Consider the following 14556-nt stretch of genomic DNA (forward strand, 5'->3'; position numbering starts at 1 on the left):
GCTGTGCATTCCAAGTGTAAGCCAAGTATCTGAGGAAAGAGTTAAGTGTGCACCAGAGTGATGACATAAAATGTTAGCTGAACTCAACCTTTCCTTCCTGGTTAACTTTTGTGCCTTACTAGTACAACAAATGTGCCAAACCCTATAAATCCCTCATCCCACCAAGTGCAATGGTCTTATCAGCAAAACTAGGTAAAGTGGTGAAAAAATCCTTTTTACCAAATTCTTTTTATCTGTTCTGAAATACAACAGTTTGCCTTCTGTTTGCTTTCTAAACCACTGAACAAGATTCAAAAAATTACCCAGCTACCAAGACCTACATATTAGACTTGCCTGAGTTGAAAAGTGGTAGAAAACTGTATGGGCCAGTGTGGCTGCTTCCCTGGGATTTGTGTGTTCAGCAGCTCCTCCAAAGCACAGAGGTTACAGTGCAACAATGTCAGGGAGGGAAGATGCCCTCATGAGGTCAAGGTATAATGCGATCTGTGCCCTGTTCTTTGAGCATGCTGGTAAAACCAAATAAGGGAAGAAGATGGAGAACAAGAAGAGACCTGGAAGAGTAGCGTTGGGCTGGGCTGATGACAGGCTACTGCCCTGCACCTTCTCTATCTAATTTTCTTGGCTTCATCACTAAAATTTTCCAAACTGTACAGCAGTGGACAGAGGCCAAGTGTCTCAAACTTCAACTGTTATTATCAGTCAGTTCCTTTATTTGCAAAAAGAAAGCTTATAGACTAATATAATTTTAAAAAGTAATTTAATTAGTATTTATTATCAAGAAGTTTATGTGCCTAAATTAATATTTTAATATTATGATGTATTTGTGCTTTAATATTTTCTGTTCTATTAGCTGGTGAAAAACGGTGAGATTTACCATTTCTGTCATGACCAACCTGAGAACCTCCTCATCTTTCTTCCTGATTTATAGCACAAAGAATGAGGACAGATAAATCACTTTGTTGTGATAGTTCCTCTGCCTGACCCTGCTCTGCCAACTTAGCTTTGTTTCAAGGCTTTTTTTTCTGTGTGTGAAGCTTTTTGGGATGGCTGCAAGCAAGGTGTAGAATGACATCCTTGTAACTAAGCAGTCCTCTCATGTGGTTTCACACCACAGAGCAAGGTGTGCATTGGAAGCGTTCAGCCCCAAGAAGATTAATATTAACATCGATTTTTATTTGCATTGAAACAACTTAGAATTGTTGTTTAAGTACAGGAGCCCTTTTGTGCGCCTATCTAATAAAAGTGTAACTCCAGCATCTGATGATACATTGAGGCCATAGTAGATGAATGCAAAGTGGTAGAAGAGAAATGCGACATAAACCAGAGGTGATAAAAACTAGTGTAACAGCAAGGGAGAGTGAATCTTGCCGCCTGAAAGGTAGCAAGCAGTAAGAACAAAAATAGACCCTCAAGATCCTCTCTGGAACCTGCAAAATGAAAACTGAAGCAACAGTTGTGTTTCTCATGGAAAATACAGTTGAGGACTTATGCAGGGGATCATCACATATCTTTTGACATCAAGTCTGTCTTGGCAAACAGGCTGATCAAATACATGTGGGGCTGGGTCCCAAGCCATTCAGGCTGTGACCTTGAAAATCCCCTGGAGGATTTTGGGATATTTCTTTGAAGAACTAAGGGAGGAGATTGTGCACTCTACAAATTTCTTCTTCTTTTGTTATTCATGTTTTATTTTGTTTTTCATTGAGGAATTGTGATTTTTGTCTTCTGATCTTTTTGGTGAATGCCCAGTGCCATCTTGAGTATTGAACTTTTTGGGTGTTAAAAGTAATTGTATTAAGGTAGCACACATGCAGAGGTGAAATCATAGGAACTAATGGTAACTCTATCTTGGATGTTCCTGCTAAGTTCTAAAAACTATTATGTTGAGCAAGGAAGCTTTTGATTAAATTATGTAAGACATGATCTCTGTGCAAATTTTATGATTTGTTGCATTTCAAATCAAGTTAATTCATTCCTATGAATGCTTCTCCCTTTAGTGTCTCGGAGTTTCACAGACACAGTTTTGTGACCATTTGCATAATTATCTAAATGGGCAACTCTTTGTCCTCCATCATACTTTCCCCCTCAGGATTTCTTGATATTTTTTTTCCCCTGCAATCTTTTGAAGTCCAGCCCAGGAGTTCTGGGGTGTAGGTATTGGCTTGATTAACTTCAAAGCGACACACCGCTGACTATCACATTAGCTTGTCACTTGGCCTCCAGCAGACACTGCAATTGTGAATGGCATTGAGTAGTTTTACTGGAGCTATATTTTCCTCTTTTTTTTTTTCTTCCAGAGAAATGGGAAAATAATTAAATGTGAAGGTTCAACAGTGTCACTCAAGTATATGTTCATATGTTAGCTAATAGCATCTGCTGCAACTTTAAATGTAAAGAGGTATATGATGCCAAAATATTTTTTGTCTCATGTTTACTCTTTTGCTGCCCCAAGAAGAACCCAGAAGAATGTGGAGATTTGGTGGAATTGTAATCAAATACCTCTCCCAGGACTTTGGGGTTTGAAAAAGCATGAAATGCGGATTTTTTTTTTTTAGTTTTTAATATTTTTGGTAAACTGAATTTTGATTGACATCAAATAAACAACTGTCCCTGTTTTCTGTGCAGTACTAAAGATCCAAAGGTCAATGCAATGTATCTCCTTACAATAAAACTAAATCATCAGTCACATAAAATAATTTTTTATAAACTACATCCTCCTAATGTTAGCTATATGATACAATTACATTTCTTGCTGTACTAGTTTCCCTACCTTATTGTTCTAATTAGAGATCTCAAGATATCATCTGGCCCTGGTAATGGATGTCTCCTAATGGTTAAATAGTTGTGGTAATCAGTGGGACGTGGAAAATTTTCCTGAAATATTGACAAAGATAGCTGCAAGTTTTTAGGGAATGGAGACATTTTCTTGATAGAGAGAGACTATCTCAGTGTGCTGCTTTGGGATGATATGGCTACATCTTATTTTTCCTAAGAAACCTCTTTTTCTGTCTTTAATTTCTGAACACATATAGAAGATAACCAAATGCAAGCTCATTTAAACATGTCTAGATGGAAAGTCAAAATGCACACGCTGTGAGAAAGGGTTTTTCTGAGATCCAAAGCAGACTTGCCAGTGAGCAGCATTTGAGTTAAGTATTCTCTGTAATGTAAATTATATAAAGACAATAAGGAGAAACATATTCAGAGTTCCATGAAACTGAATGTGTAGTGTGCTGGCTTGGATGGTAGACACAGAAGCCTTTAAAACTACTATATATGTTGGACAAGAGATATGCATAAGTACTCTCTTATTTTATTGGTAATTATAAATTAATGGAATCTGAGTTAGAATTATAGGTCACAAATGATCTGACGATATGAGCAAATTTGACCAATGAGTTTTTATAGGACACTTTAGGTGTTTTGATGATACAGATACACCATGACTGCCTCTCTGTCAGCCTGTTACTTGTTTGATATATTTCAGGTGTTCTAGAAAAGCTGTCTCTTGCAATACAGCCCCCTGCCCTCCATCTTTTGTGGTTTTCTGTACAAATGAAACTGTACACGTTATGCAATAAAGCCCTGTAACTGACATCTGTAATGAAAGGGGAAATGAGAAATTAAGAATTCAGTCCTAGGAAAGTACTTGCATGTGTCATTCCAGAAACCAGGGCTAACATAAAACCCTCCAATTAATACTGAATACTGCATATTATTTGATTACAATTCAGAAAACTTTTTTGGTAGGTCACAGTAGGGAGACTTGATTTAAATCACCAATTTTAATCATGACTTAAGTCAGCAGGCAGGAGCCCTGTATTTAGATAATTAATTTTAATGTGTACTTAATTATCTTCTTAAAGAAATTTCAGTCATGTTGGTAGGTATAAACAGTTAAAACACATTGATTTGCAAACAGATGCCATCTTATGGTAATAATTAGTAATATATTTTGTTAATAGAGATGGTATATTAAAATACATATGTGAGTAGTTACATAATTTAATATACATTTATTCATATTGTTAATTTTTGTATTTTCTGGTATTAGAGAATGCTGAATTATGTTTGCTGTCTACTTTGAAGATACTTTCTTACCCAGGCTTTCTTTCAAGAAGCATACCTTGGTTCATGAAATGTAAATTAAATAATTGGTTAAGTCATTTAAGGTAAAAACATATAAGGAGATGGATACGTAATTTTAAAAAAGTACTTACTAGAGAAGTCTGACTTAGTTCTCTTGTTCAGTAACTGTTGAAAATACATTAGCTGTAGTGAATACCTATGCTCAGCACATTGTATTTTCAAAAGTGTAGACACTGAAAAAATACATCAACATATCTTTAGATGTCTAAAAAACTCTTTCCCCTTTTATTTCAGAATTTTGGAGTTTGAAATCTTGCAGTCTTTTGTGTTTGTTTTAATTTACAGGGGAAGAGAACACCATCCCTTTTGAAATAAAATTGACACAGTCAATGAGTTTAACCCAGTGAAGAAAACATTATTGCCATTTTCAGTAGATGTTAAGAATAAAAATTAATTGAAGCAAAAATGTGGTTTTAATATAACTGATAAAAAAGGTGGAAATTATTTAACCCTGCTTATTAAAAAAAATAAAATCAGGAACATGAAGGAAACAGCATGTTTTTGGAAGAGCAAAACAAGAAACCCCAGAGGTTCCTGCAAGAAAACACCTTTTCTACAGCTGTGTTTCTCATGGCAGTAGCCAAATGGATTTAGTAAAAAAAAAAAAAGCTTCTAAGGGGACTTTATACCATGTTAGATCAACAACTTATGAAATAAAAATTCCTGTTTGCAAATGAGACAGTGGCACCAAAATGTCATGGATAGACTGGTTTAATTATATACTTGGCAGGAATACTGTGGTTGTACTTCAATGAGGAAAATAAACACTCTTTCTGAAGTCTACATTAATGCATTTATCGCATGTGTAATTAAGGAAATTTCAAAATATGTATAATATATTGCAGAAAATTTTAAACAAAATACTCTGTGCTAATTTCTTAACCCATGTTAGATTAGCAACCACTAAAGCAAGGAAATGAAATAGGTTTTAAACCCAGGTTTTGCTGTAGATCACAGGTAGGCTGAACGGTATGATGAAATTCTGTTTGATCGTTTCAGATGACATGAAAAGAAATAATTTCTTATTGCATTGATCTTGATAAGAGAAAAGTAATTGAGTTCCTTCTAGACACACAGATGCTCTAGCTCTTAGAGAGGGCTGCACTGAGTAGGTGCTGAATTTCCAGTAGTTGTGCACTTTCTCTGCAGCAATTGACTCCAAGAGAAGTCCTTCCTACCTGTACCCAGGGAGGAGGGTGTTCACCAGGGCTCACTGCTGTCACCCATCATGTTTGCATCTTTCGCCTTAGCAGCTCTGGGGCCTGGGGTGGAATGGAAGCATATCCATGACACATACCTAACCCTTCACTTGTCCTGCTACACAGTGCTCTCTCCCCAGCCCAGTTGTATTGCTGTTACCTGCTAAACAGGACTGCCTGGGGGTTTTGGGCTAAGCAGTGCATCTTCACAGTAAGGGAGCCTTTCTTTAGGTTGGTGCTATTTGCTATTCCAAAGGAATTGTATCATTTCAATGAAGCAGTGTACTTGAAGGGGATGGAGTGGGAATGTTTTCATTCTTCTTCCCTATGACTTCATGAGAAGCAAGACTAAGTGGTACTCGTTTGAACAGTCCTGTGAGGTGGGGAGGAAGGCAAATCTGCATTCCACGCACTAAGACCCAGGGAATGATCTCAACTGTCATGTTAGATAAAAATTCATGAGTCTATTCTGTCACGATGTGAGGCAGCATAATAGAATATGGTCTCATTCGTAAAAATTTCTGTTTTCTTCCCCTGCTACTAGTCTTTTTAGCTATTAAACAGGGTTAAGGGTCCTCTTGTCACTTTTATTAATACAGAGAATCTACATCAAGGAGATTTTTCCTCCTTCTAATCCTTGGGAAGTTTCTCTCAATGCTAGAATTAGAAGTGAAGACAAAAGCAGAAAAAAAATAGACATTGAGAAACCGGTAGATATTCAGCAGCTCTTTTTCAGGAAAGAAAATTCAATGGAGATGATATATGTCATCAGATAGTTTAGAGACACTTCTCTTTCCTGCTGATTTAAGAGAGGGAAGTGAGATGTAAACAATAGATCAGTGGCTTCACCATGGAGCATGTTAGAATAGAGTACAGCCTAAATCCTTATCAAATGATCTTGAATATTAGGAACTTGTTGATTTCAGCAACCACATGATTGCAGTTACTACAGGGATTTGCTCTTTAGATTTCCTAGCTCAAGGAGCTGAACTTTCCCTTCAGGAGGATTACCATTAGGTCTATAGGATCTAATCAGCATAAACCTTCAGCCCAGCAGGCAGGTGTCACAGTAGCTGTTCGTTTGCAAGGTAAGTAGGTACAAGATGTGAGAAGTTCAGAATTAGTAATGCAAGTCTTGTCATTTTTATCATTGGACCCTGCAGGGAGGATCTGATTAAATGGATATTCAACTCTTTGCATTAATGTGAACCCAATTTTAATTTGCATATAATTAACAGCACAAAAAGTATAATTTTATTATTTGCTGTTGGAAAGCAGATCTGTGGTAGCAAGGAGCTACATACGGCTGCTGAAGTATGATATAAATGACTTTATCTCATACCTCTTCCTTCTTTCTATTTCTGCTTCCTGCAGCGTATTAATCTCAACATCTGTTTTATTTGGTATGAAATGCAACATCCAGATTTTTCCTGAACTAAGTTGCTTCAGATGTTTCTTTGTTTTGTAGATCATCTATGTAAAAATAACAATGATGTAGACCTGGTAATCTTCAACTGCCCTGTACAGTTTCACAGCAAGGTGTTTCAAGTTCTGCAGTACAAAACACAGCCAAACAGTCTCTTTTGGATTTCAGAGGGCATTAACTCTGTCCACAACCTCTGACATACATTTGGGAAGTGGCAGGGAGCAAATCAGTTCACATCACTTGGTTTCCTGTCTCACTGTGGCCTAGCTGGTCTGTTTACACTCTTCAGAGCAGGGTTAGAGTAAGAAAGGAAGAATAGCTCCACTTACATGTTCACTAGATGGACCTTTGGCTCTTGAGAATTCTTTAGTTTTCTACTAAAGGAGTTTTTTTATGAATCAATGAGTTATAATTGAATCTAAATATGAAATATGCCTTTTTTTTAGGTTGTTTGTTTGTTTGTTTGTTTTGTGTGTGGTTATTTTTGGTTTTGTTTTGTTTTTTGTTTTTACAATGCGTGCTCCTGTGTCTCCACTGGTTAAGATAGAGCTCTATTTCAATCTAGAATGGCAGTTTTCACAATCTTATATTAACAAGTCCTTTTCTACTTACTGACTCATGGGCACGACCTTTCTGCTCAAAAATCATGCTCCAGAAATCCATACCATCAAGACTTCTTTATTGGACAGCTGTAGTAGTGAATGAAACTATGAAGCCTTGTGTGCTTTGCTCTACTAGTAGTTGGAATGCTGTATTTCATCAGACAGCTGAAATTAAATGATATAATGTAAAATCATTTGGTATATGCTGACTAGATGTGAAAAATGGCACCTCGCATACGTACTGATATGTTCAACTGATATGTACATGTATGTTGAACCAAAAAGTGGTTCAGAGAACTGGCTGTGTTAGGAATCAAAGTCTTACTAGATTGGATATACTATAGGGAAACTGTATCTTAAATTGATTGAATTTTCTAAAAAAAACTCTTCCACCAAAGTTTATTGGAACTAATTTACACCAGAAATTTAGTCAAAGGTTTACATGTGGAGTGTCATATCCAGCCCAAATCAGTAAAATGCAGCACAAGAATCATCTCTCTGTAAGAATGTGTTGAAGTGAACCATCTGGGGAGCGAAATATACCAATACATGGAATAAATGCTAATTGCTGAACTGCACAACTTTGAGTTCAAGCCTACACTTTTGTTAATCTCCGGTTTGAACAATGCCCCTGGATGTACCTTTCCCTCGTGTTTAAAGTCATACGGAAGGAAGCAGATTCTAGTCCAGTAATTAGTACTTAAAAAGCATTAAGGGTCTGAAATCTGGTGATCCAGTACTCTTTTTAGGTGACTCTGGATGAAAATATAGGCACAGTGTCTCTTTACTTAACGCCATTCTTTTTGACTGTTTTCCTAACAGAGTGAGATGGATATAAGCCATCAGCCATGAGTGTTTTGCCATGGGACTGGAATGCTTATAGTTGGCAAAACGTAAGTTTTGCAGTGTCTTAGAGGCTGAAAAGCTTTAAGCCACCCACTTTCTAGGCAGTTAGAAGTCAAGAAGCTCCTTGGAAGGCTCAGGGGTTAGTTCAGCAGCTGTTGCTTATGTAATTGTACCAGGATGCTGAAGCTAATTATGGCACTGTGGTGTGAAACTGTTCTAATCTGGTTGCATTGATTATTTTAAGAAACATCTGTAACACCATAAAGAATTTTTTGAAATTATTCAAGTACTTGCAGTTTTAATTTGAGCTATTTCTCCCCAGTTTGGGTACCCAGTACATCTTTCATTTATTAGCATATGGTCTTTGTATCCTGTTTAGTGTATCTTTCTTTGGGCCTGTGTGTGCCAGGCTCTAAGCAGAAGCAGCAGATCACTGCTGGAAAGGAATTACAGTAATTGACTTGTGGGGTCACAAACAGTTAACTCTGTGGGAGAGGTGTTAATGCTAAATGATGCTATAATGGCATTTCTGCTCAAATAAATGATACCAGCAGAGCAAGGTTTAGAAGTAGCTTCCAAATGACCAGGAAACGCAAGTAAGCAAGTCATAAAATAAAATGTACATTCTCTTAGCAACAAAAAAAAGCTGTATCATGTGCTGCCAGTGGGGCTTCATCAGTGAGCAAAAGGTATAGCTTTTGCTATATGGATTTAGGAGGGACACAAGTTTCGAGCTTATTGAGAAGGGACACAAGAAGCAGAAGTTGAATTCAGGGGCTTCTCTAAATATCTAGGGTAAAAGCATATACAGAAGAGAGGACTTTCACGTGTGCAGAGTGTCCTTCAATTAGATTTGCCCCACTACAGGCAACAAAGGGTGACACTGATTAGACTAACATTAAACTGTTCCTCTGATGGCTTTTTCCTGCAGGTGTATTCCTCATCCAGGTCCTAAGTGCCTCTTATTATTGGTATAATAAGTATATTATAGGCAGTGTTGGCTCTGTGTGTCTCATAGTCTGATATATGTATATGCTTTATATCTGTTGCTGCAGTCCACAGTGAGATTCCCTCCCGTGGAGAGGAATGGGGCCAAACTGGAACGTTTTTCTGTGTGGATGTTCACAGATGATGTACTTTTTCATCCCAGCAATTGTCATGTACCTGTGTAAACTAAAGAAAGATTTCTAGTTCTGTGTACTGCTAATCCTGGGTTGCAGCTGTGTATGAAACTGAAGATAGAAGAGGTAGAGATTTGTAATTGCCTGTTGTCTTCACTAGCTCTTTACTTTGTCAGATGTGACGGGGATCGAGTTGTAACTGGACATGACAGCTTTTTCTTTGTCTAGTTTTGGTAGGATATTGGCAAATTCATGTACCCAAGACTTGTCTGGCTTATGACTTATTAACAATAATTTGAATCTAAGTGATTAATAGTTGGTAGTAATTAGCATATTAGACTAGTATTCAGAAAGCACTTTTTCCCCCTGAGGCACATAGAAAGCTTTAGAATGTAATGAACACAAATTATAATATAATAAAAAGGTAACCCTCCTATCCTGTTGTCCAAGAAGTAGTTGGGCTGGGCTGAATGTTCATACTAATATACTGTTTTAATGTATTTCTGAATAAGTGGTAACTAAATAATGTAAGATTATCTTAATGGCTGGCTACACTGAATAAAAGCAAGATCATAATGAGCAATTTACATCATTACAAGACAGAATATAATACAAGTTGGTAGGTGTACTTTGTATCTGAGAGATTAATTGTAAACTTTCAATCTCCTGTAGGCACTGGTAAACCTGTGGGATCCCAGGAAGACATGACTTATTGAACAGGACTTTATTGGCTTTGTCTTTATGCATTGTGCAAAAATTGGGAATGCTGTATTCCTCAGTGGTGCCTGATCAAATATTCCCTGTGTCCTGGAGGTTTCTTGCTTTCCTCTGTCACACTGAGCTGTGACTTTTGGTCTTTTGTTACCAATCAAAAATGTGTTAGCTTTTTGGAAGTATTTTGTGTCTCACATTGCAGCGCATGTGGCAACAATGTTCTTTGGACTCTTCTAGCAAAAAAAGGAACATGTTTGTTGGTGGCAAAGGATGGCCTGGGCATATGCTCCCAGGCATATATTCTTTAGCTCTATGTGGCGCAGGGCTTTCATAAACAGAGAAGTAATTTGGGAATATGGAAATCCTTTAGTTGAAGCCAAGTTTCTTGGAACACAGGAATTCTTTGGAAATGCTGTTTGTAATGGCTGGAAATGTATTTTTCTTAATATCAGGTTGTTACGTGTAGCTTTTTTTAAAAAAGCTATTTGTTAAACTCTGCAAAAATATTTGTTTTATATATGTTTGCTGTATATATGTAGAATATCTGCAGCTGCAGATGATGGTGGCAAATTCAGTCCATTTAAATATATCTGCAGCTTTATTAGAATAAGAAAGAAATGTATTGAATTTGGAAATCAATAGAAGCCAAATACTACAAAAGTTTTATGTATTAGAACTTTGAAGATACATGGGGTAAAGAAGGTGCAGTTTAACTGCAAAAAGTCTAAGGCTCTGAAAAATCTACAAATGAAATATAATAACTTATTTTCAAGATCCGACTGAGAAAAAACATATTTTCTGCAATAGTCACTATTCTAATTTAGTAGAAGGAAGCTTTTGCAAGGTTGTTGTTGCCAAGGTAACCACTTCGTTCACATCCATGTGTTGAGCATATGCGTATCACTTTATCTCAGCTCTCAGAGGCAATATCATGGCACTGCATTTGGGAAATGGTTTTTTTTAAAGCGTATAAAACCTCTTAACATCTAGAAGGTTCATTAAATGTTCTCACTCAAGACAGACTTAAATTATTCTTTTGGGGTTCTTTTATGCTAAAGTTCTGAATGTGACTGAGTCTTGTTATATCTTCAAACTCCACACAGATGAAATTTAAAAAGTAAACAAGCTGTTGATATTTCATTTCAAATGCATATGTACAATGATTTATGGATTATATGTACACACAGGTGCCTATATATATAAATGGATTGTATTTATATTTGTGTGTAGGAAGGACTGACAAAAAGAAACCTAAAGAAATCTCGCCATCTTAGTGTTTCTTATGGTTGATATATGTTGGAACTAAATTTTATTAACTATTTAACCACCTGGACCCACTTGAGACTGAGTCACTCAGGCCATTGATATCAAACAGAAATATTAACAACATGAGTATTTGTGTTGCTGTAGTGATTTTAGGGACACTATTTAACAATTGTTATTGTGTAGATTGCATCCTGACCAGGAAAGGATGAGTGCTTTTGCAAATTTCAGTATTTGCTGGTAATCTCCAAAGTGCCTGGCAACAGATTTAATGCAGAAGTTAAAAAAACCAAACAAGGATGGGGGGAGCAGACAGATTAAAAATTATGTCCTAGGCGGACATGTTGTATGCCTCATTTGAAAAATCAACAGTATCATTTTTAGTCAAGTTAAGTAATACCAGTTCCTAGGTATGTAATAGATATCCTTTTGCTACTGTATAGTATACTGGGAAAATTATGCCAGAAGAGAATGCAAATTTGCTGCAAAGTACTGCCTGTGGTTTTTACTGCTGTCCAATCCTGAAACTGTATCAATTTTTGCATTACTAAAAACACTTAGGTGGAAGCTTTGACTTATGTTTAGCTTTTGACTAAATTTTCCATCCTCAACTTAAAACAGTCTTTATTTTTTTAGCACAGACAACCATGCTGGACCATCTTTGAAAGTGGTCAAGGTGTCTACTTGGCTTATGGTTGGATTTATTGCACAGGGAAGCTCTTTAAGGTCAGTACCTTTTTGCAGAGGGACAGGGAAGACAGTAGAGGGTGACAGTGTTAAACCAACTTGAGATTGATTTGCTAGAAGATGTCTAGCAGAGCCTCAAATGTTTGTGAGTTACCTTAAAGGCCAGAAGAAGAATAGGACTTGGCTAGAGCCTAAGCATGTTGGTAGAACATTCAGAAATGCTTCTGATGAGCACAAACTCAGCTATTGGTAAATTGCATAAACTGGGTTGGTTTTTCTCCTGCTGCTGTTTTAAGATTTGGAGGAAAAAAAGCCTGTTCCAGACAGATGATCTTGCTGAACAACAAGACATTGAAGGGAAATAATTTTTTTCCCTGTAAATACAATTTCTAAATGTATTTCAGCAATCTTTTTGTCTGCGGAATTTGTGCCGTGAGAACTGTCTTTATCTCTGAAGATATCAACTGGAAGGAAATTTGCATGGCCTAAGGAGACTAAAGGGAAAACCTATGAAATCTTTTATTTCATAAATATCTTTTTGCTATCTTTTGTTTCAAGCAAACAGTGGAGTGGTGTTCACAATTATACTCAGGCTGATGTAGAAATAAGCCACCACTTTTTATAACAACTGCTGCTTGGTAGCTCACTCTTTGGCTCTCACAGTCAATTCCAGATCAGCTTCCCCCCACTTTCCCTATTCAGTAGGTGCTTGACAGCTTGCTGAATTGCATGGCTGGCATTCAGAAGTCTCAGCAATTCTTAGTCTGCCACCACCACCCAGCTCATGCTCACTGTGCCCTCTGCAGTTATCAGAATTCTTTCCAATCTTACATGACCTTGTGGGCTTGTGTCTGCAGCATCCAGTACTTGGTCTGAGGTTTATTTGCACATGAAAGAGCATGAGATCCTTGTTCCACCTACAGATCCTTTAATAAAGAGAATACTCAGGGGGATGGCAATGTATTCTCTAACGGAAGTGGGAAAAAGATATCTCAGTATAAAGCAAGATTGCACTGACATAACTTCAGCTACACAGGGGACAATGGCTGAGGAGTGAAATAACTCAGAGACATTGTACAGGAACTGTGTCCAGACAACAGTTATGGACCCAAATCTCCATGCAATGATCTAAGTGCAGTCGTATGAATGGGGGTTTTCCGCTGGCTTGAACAGATTTGGGCTTGAGAACTTGTGTGAAGCTCTGGGCATACAAACAAGCACAAGAAATATGCAAAGAGCAAGTGAATGTTTATTTTTAAAGGAAGCTGAAGATGGTCATCTGCTTGGGGGTTTATTGGTTTTCTTTTTTATGATGATGCACTTTGGAGTTGCACATTTTCCCCAAAGCTGCCTCAGCATTGTAAATCATTACATATAGATGAAGATGATTCTGTTCTTTTGTTTGTACTTCTTTTATATTTCAAGATACCTAGGGCACACTCTGTAAGAGAAAAATTCCTCTACTGGGTAATCCCAGATTTATGTTCTAATACAGTTAGCTAAATAACTCATGGTGTTTCTATAGTTCTAATTACCTAAGAAGGTAAGTGATTATTAACGTAAAACTAATACCACTTGGGTTAAAGCATTTGAAAATGGGGATTCCTAAGGCCAATATGTGAATACACAACCCTTAGTCCCTAGTCATATCTCCCTACCTGCAACTTTGTCACAAAGAAGTCCCCAAAGGATCTCTAAAGAGCTCTAACCAGGCACCTGCACAGTTCTACCTGCAGTACAAAGGGTGGTAATCCAGCGTAGGCAAAGAGTTTGGAAGTAACTTAGTGAATGTATTTCCCTTCCCTCACTCACTTTCCTCCTTCTTTTATGGCTTCTTTAATAACAGGAGATTTCCATTGCATTTTATATTTAAGAAAACTTTGCTTTGTATTTCTGTGGAGCAGGTTTAGAATACAGTTAAAGGCAAACTCTTTGTATCGAGTATTCATTTGAATATTTTTATTTTGATTGACAATTTAACATTTTAGATGGAAAACCTACTATATTGGATGACATTGGAAATCCCTGATCTAATTTTCTCTTACCACTGGGAACTTGATCAAAAGGAGACTTGTAGTCATTCCTCACTAGTGGAATAACAGGAAAAATAATTTAATTTCAGCCTTGAGAAGGACATTTCAAGATAGTTATAAATCTCCTTGTGCAGTGATTCTCTGTAAATAATCATGCAACTTGAGATTTTCACCAATGCTATCTAAAATGGAAACAGATGTATTGAGATGACTGTAGTATTTGGAATACTGTCACATCATATTTGGGAAAATGGAGAGCTCTTCAATTTCTCAGGTCCTTTAAGGACTTTGTATTTACATTTTTTTTTTCTTTTTTTTTTTTTTTTTTCTTTTTCTGTCTGTGGACTTATAAAAATGCAATTAACCAACAAAGTAGAATGGGATGGAAATAGTGATGATGCTCTGATTTTTATTATGATCTGCTGGGGCATGGAACTTTTTATCTGACAAATCAAACTTTCCAAAAAACATAACTTTTCCTAAAATGTAATTATAGAGTTAGCCAGCCATTAAAAG

The 14556-nt window shown here is 36.9% G+C and overlaps 1 protein-coding gene across 2 annotated transcripts in view; it reads left to right on the forward strand.

The window, feature by feature from the left end:
- RPS24 (ribosomal protein S24) overlaps positions 1-14296 on the forward strand; it is a 94131-nt gene extending 79835 nt beyond the window's left edge. The window contains exon 6 of one of the 2 annotated variants that reach the window (XM_066324137.1): positions 14285-14296. The gene's annotated coding sequence lies outside the window, so the exon portion shown is untranslated. The remainder of the gene's footprint in view (positions 1-14284) is intronic. The other variant, XM_066324135.1, reaches the window with a different exon arrangement.
- The last annotated feature ends 260 nt before the right edge of the window (positions 14297-14556 follow it).

This window comes from Sylvia atricapilla, chromosome 8 (assembly GCF_009819655.1).
Source record: "Sylvia atricapilla isolate bSylAtr1 chromosome 8, bSylAtr1.pri, whole genome shotgun sequence".
In the NCBI taxonomy this organism is placed as follows: Eukaryota; Metazoa; Chordata; class Aves; order Passeriformes; family Sylviidae; genus Sylvia; species Sylvia atricapilla.